We start from the raw sequence: 6,269 nt of genomic DNA on the forward strand, positions 1-6,269 counted from the left end.
TCTTGATTCGCTTGACTAAATCAACCACTAAACTAAAATTGCTCAATCCTTCAATCCCTGTGGGATCGACCTCACTCCCGTGAGTTTTTATTACTTTATGCGACCCGGTGCACTTGCCGGTTAGATTGGTGTTGTTTTGGAAGAGATTCTTGTCTCAACCAAAATTTACCCATCAAGTTTTTGGCGTCGTTGCCGGGGATTGATTAGATTGACAATGATTAAGTGAGGTGGTAATTTAGATCAAGCACTTTTTCTTAATTTTTGACTAACCCACTAACTGTTTGATTTTTTGCTTAAACTAACTAAAACTTCAATTCAGCAGTAGATTGAAGTATCATTGGTGTGTGCATTTCTCATGTTATGCTTGTATGTCAGGTACAAGAAGAACCACACTAAATTTTCATGAACAAGATGAAAGGATCCTCAGGAGGTTGAGGAGAGGTGAGAGAGGAAAGAATATAGTTGGAGAAGAAGAATCAGACGAAGAATTTCAAGATATGGAGGACCATTCAACTAATCCACCTGGGGGAGCAGAGAACAACAATGAAAACCCACCCCAGAGGAGAGTATTAGCTTCCTATACCTTTGCCAATCCTAGACATTGTGGAAGCAGCATCTTGGCTCCAAATGTCAATGCAAATAATTTTGAACTTAAACCACAACTCATCACTTTGGTTCAGAACAATTGCTCTTTAGAGGATCACTTGAAGACCCACATCAACACTTATCTACCTTCTTGAGGATATGCAACACTGTCAAAACTAATGGAGTGCCTCCTGACAGTTACAAATTGATGTTGTTCCCATTCTCTCTCAGGGACAAGGCTACACAATGGTTGGAATCATTTCCAAGAGACAGCATCAACAACTGGGATGACTTGGTAACCAAGTTCCTTGCCAAATTTTATCCACCACAGAGGGTCATAAGGTTGAAGGCCGAGGTACAAACATTCACACAAATGGAGAATGAACCCATCTATGAGGCATGGGAGAGGTACAAAGCTCTAGTCAGAAAATGCCCTTCCAACATGTTTAATGAATGGGAGAAGCTGCAAAACTTCTATGAAGGCTTAACACTGAAGTCAGAAGCTGCAAAACTTCTATGAAGGCTTAACACTAAAGTCTCAGGAATCCTTGGATCACTCAGCTGGAGGTTCCTTGCAGCTCATGAAAACTGCAGAGGAGGCTCAAGAACTTATTGATATGGTGGCCAACAACCAATACTTCTTTGCTCATCAAAGAAGTCGCCAACCATCACAGAGAAGAGGAGTAATGGAGCTAGAAGGAGTAGATTCAATCCTGGCTCAAAACAAACTAATGCAGCAGCAAATTCAACAACAATTTGAGCAAATGACCAAGAGGATTGACAGCCTCCAAGTTGCAGCAGTCAACACTAGCCAACCATCAACCACATGGGGACAAAATGAAGAAGTTCAAGAAGAGCCACAGCAAGAACAAGTTCAGTATATGCATTCTAATTCAAATGAGAACAAGTCCAGTACATGCACTCTAATCAAAATGAAGTCTATGGTGATACATACAACCCCTCATGGAAGAATCACCCCAACCTCAGATGGGGAGATACTCACAACCAAAACCAACAACCATGGCAGAGAAACTCAAACCAAAACAACCCAAGACACAATCAAAATTTCAACCAGCAGCAAACCAACCAAAATACCTATAGAAAACCTCAAAACAATTACCCCACTCACAACCAATATCAATCCACCAACCAAAACTCCTATCATCCACCAACCACAGCTCATAACCCACCACAAGCACCACCTGAACCCCAAAGAGTCACCAACTTGGAAACCATGATAGAAAAAATGATGAAACTCCAAGAAATGACAAACAAAAACCATGAGGCATCCATAAAGAACCTAGAAAGGCAGATCGGGCAAATTTCCAAGCAAATGTCTGTTGAGAGACCTTCAAGCTCACTGCCTAGTGACACAATCCCAAATCCCAAGGAGGAGTGCAAGGCAATACAATTGAGAAGTGGGAGGATACTGATGAGCAACAATGACACTACAAAGAAGCAAAAAGAGAGCATCAAAGAACCAACAGAGGATGAGAAGCAAACAAAAGCAGATCAAGCTAAGGATCAAGAGGAGATGCCAACCAAAAGCACTGAGAAACTCAAGGAGAAGGACAACCAGCCACATAGCTCAAAGGAAAAGACTCAAGGACAGCAGCAAATAGGAAAGAGCATCACACCTCCATTACCATATCCTCAGAGATTCAACAAAGAGGTTAAGGACCAACATTTCCACCAATTTCTTGAGACCTTCAAGAAGCTGGAAATCAATATCCCTCTAACTGAAGCACTTGAGCAGATGCCTCTGTATGCCAAGTTCTTGAAGGAACTCATCAATAAGAAAAGAAGTTGGGATGAGAAGAAAATCGTATCACTCACTGAGGAATGCAGAGTCTTGATTCAAAAAGGGCTGCCTCCCAAGCTTGAGGACCCAGGGAGTTTCTTGTTACCTTGCACCATTGGGGAAGTAACCGTCACTAAAGCAATGTGCGATCTCGGAGCAAGTATTAATTTGATACCGTCCTCCCTGGTGAAAAAGCTGCACATAGAGGAAATCAAACCAGTACAAATGTCGCTGGAGCTGGTAGATAAGTCAATGGTGCACCCTAGGGGTGTAGTTGAAAATCTCTTGGTCAAGGTGGACAGCTTTATATATCCTGCTGACTTTGTGGTTCTAGAGTCAGACGAGGATGATAGTGACTCTGTTATACTAGGAAGGCCATTCTTGGCCACGGCTAGAGCCATCATAGACATAGAGAAAGGGGAGTTAACTCTCAGGATGCATGATCAGAATGTCATTCTGAAGGTCTTACCAGAGGCACAGTTTAGTGAAAAGAAGAAAGACTATATGGAAATTGACAAGGGAGGATCACAGCTGAAGGAAGAAAATGACAAGGAAAGTCACAGCAACACCCCAAGGCCAAGAATTATGCAAATTAATGAAGAAGCCCAAGAGGATATTGGAATATTAGTCACTGAGAAAAGAGGTCCCCAAGAGAAGCCCATGGCCAGAAAAAAAAGATCAACAAAAGGAAAGATGAAACACAGAAACAAAACAAAAAGGGGTTGGAAGAACAGGAGGATCCCAACAGAGGGGCTGTCCAAAGGTGACAAAGTGCAACTGATATATCAACAGTTAGGTGCAAATCAACAAACTGAGGATTACTACATTGTCAGCAACATACTCTCATTAGAGCACGCAGAGATTGAACACCAGAAAACAAAGAAGAGGATCACAGTCAGGGGAGACAAATTGAGGCCCTACAAGCACCAACCACCATAAAAGAGAGCCTCAATGTCAAGCTAGTGACATTAAAGAAGCGCTTGTTGGGAGGCAACCCAACCTGAGGTAGAAAGTGTCTTGATAAAGCATATAGCCAAACACTAAGTTTGGTGTTCACATAACTTCATGAAAATGAGGAATTCATGCATCAATAATCATACAAATTGTTTTTCTTCCAAAACCTCTTAAATAGAAAATTTTGACTTGATGATGAAGGAATTAATTGTGGTGTAATTTTTAACAAGAAACAAGTTTGGTGTTCATCAAACTTTGATGCACCAATTTAAGAAACACAATTGATCCTTCATGAAAAAAAAAAGAGAGAAAAAGAAAGTGAAACAAAAACAATTCTTATGAACATTTGACATGTGGATTACACTAATTGGAGAAAAAAAAAACTCATTTTCTTTGCACATAACCAAACATTAAGTTTGGTGTCCTCCTAAGAGAGTGTCACGACTCAAATAGTGTAAGGATTGATGGTTCACAATTTTTTTTTTATAAAAAGAACAACTCTAGCCACGGTTAAATGAGCTAATGTGTGTTGTTTTGTTGTGATGATTAGGTAGTCAAAGAATCTTCAATGAAAGAGACAAGACAAAGGAAAAGCATAGCATGAGGACAAAATATCATCACATCAAAAAAAGAATCTGCCATTCCTCAGAAGTTGGTCACGGCAAAGGCAAGGCAAGGAGCATATTTTGTCTTCATTCATCTTTTCATACATACCTTTGATTCCCATGAGTCCAATTTCATCCTAGCCTTTCATTGCTCATTTAAAAAGCTCACCACCTTTTAGCCATGCACATAACCGAATCCTTGTGGCTTTGAAACCTCAATTCTTTCATCCTTCACCATAAGCTACACTTCTTTCCAACAATCTAAACCTCCCTTCGTCAATTCTCACCCCAACCAATTCGGTCTCACCTCTTTGTGCCCCAAACTCACATCAAACTCTCTAACACTCTTCACACCCCTCTAACCTTACAAAACTCCACCAACTAAGTGATCATGGCCTCCTCATCAAGAACCAAACGAAGAAAAGGAAAAGAACCTATGGTGGAGGAAAGCACCCATGAATATGACCGATGGAGATTCAAGTCTTCATACCATCAATTTCAAATGGAGTGGATGAACAACAAGAAGATCTATCCGGAAATCCCATTCTTATTTCCGGATGATGGATGTCAAGAAATGAAGAACAAAATTCAAAAGAGGAGGTGGGAGGAGCTTACATCACCAGACACCCGAATCAATGCCAATATTGTAAGAGAGTTTTATGCCAACGTCCCAAGGCTTGACATGCGTGAGCCACCAACATACAAGAGCTATGTGCGGGGAGTGGAAGTAGATTTTAGCTCGAATGCAATCAAGAAAGTCTTGGGGCTAAAGTCAGTCCGCTTTAATGAACCGGGATACCAACAAAGGTTGAATGAGGATCAAGACTATGATGAGATTGCTAGAGATATTTGTTTAGAGAACTCCGAATGGGAAGGAGATGGCAAGAACCGATATAAGTATTTGAAGAGATGTGACCTCACCCCGGAAGCTAAAGGATGGTATGAGCTGATGAAAAGATCAATTCTGGGCACAGTAAACACCTCAAAAGTTAACAGGGAGAGAGCTGTGATGTTGCATTGCATCATGGTAGGAGGAGAGATCAAAGTCCATGAGATTCTTGCAAAAGATATTCAACGGATTGCCGAGAAGAATGCGGCCGGATCTTGGTTGTACTATCCAAGTACCATTTGGAGGTTATGTATGAAGGCTAAAGTACCACTGGAAGATGAGAATCCAAAGTGGATAAGCCAAGGCTTACCCATAACCATTGAAAGAATGACAACGACTCCCGAAGCACATCATGGCCGAAGACCAAGAAGGCAAAGAGAAGAAGCAATGGAAGAAGATGAGCCACAACCAGAAGAAGAACCACAAGAAGAGGAGGAACAGCCGCACTTTGTCCCACAAGGCAATATGGACATGACTCAAATGCAAGAAGCAATTGGAAGATTATCACACCAATACACAAGAATTCAAGAAAGGCAAGAAGAGTACCATTCACAATACTTGAGGCATCAACAAGAACAAAAAGAATGGCAGCTGCAAATGATGAATCAACAAAATGAGTTTGAGTCAAAATTCATTGCAATGCAAGAAGAACATGCCTTTCAATCTCATGAGGCATTTGGGAAGTTGGCACAAATGCAGGCCGAAACCATGAGAGCTATCAATGAGTTTACGACCCTCCAAGATGCAAGATATGAAGTCCAAGCCGATTACAACATTAATAGTCAAATCAAACTGAATTATGTTGGTGAACATCTGCACAACATGGATCCAGCATTCCCAACATATGAGGAGTTCTTCAAAAATAAAAGTGAAATAGAAGCAAACAAAGCCATGATGCTTGAAGATAGAGTAGAGGAGACGATGAACAAAGCTGGGTTTTGGAGAGGTCAACAGACAACAAACATGGACACAGGGAACACCAACAACCAAGTATATGAAAGAAGAAAGAAAAAGCATGACAAATAAAAGGTGGACTTGCTCCTTATTCATCACTACAAAGAAAAAGCATGCATTCTATCTGTTGAAGTGTCCTTGCATCCTTAAGTTGTCATTTTAATAGTCTTTGCATTATGTGTGTTTACCTTAAAATAAGTAAGCTAGTTTAAGCTTGTGCTTGTGTGTTTACTTTCACTTAACAAGAAGCATGTCTGTCCCCTGCATCTTTAATTCAATAAAAGAAATGTTTGATTGTGAAATGAGATGGTTCACTGTTAGAAAGAAATAGAATAAATGTAAGTGGTGGTATGTGTGTGATTGTATAAGAACTCACTATTAGTGAATAAGTGGACTAGAATGTCTTTTTCTAAGTAGAGAGTGACCTACTGTCTATGAACCTCAATAAGAAAATCCTTGGTTCAAAAGAAAAACAAAAAAA

The sequence above is a fragment of the Arachis duranensis genome, unplaced genomic scaffold (assembly GCF_000817695.3).
Source record: "Arachis duranensis cultivar V14167 unplaced genomic scaffold, aradu.V14167.gnm2.J7QH unplaced_Scaffold_91279, whole genome shotgun sequence".
Lineage (NCBI taxonomy): Eukaryota > Viridiplantae > Streptophyta > Magnoliopsida > Fabales > Fabaceae > Arachis > Arachis duranensis.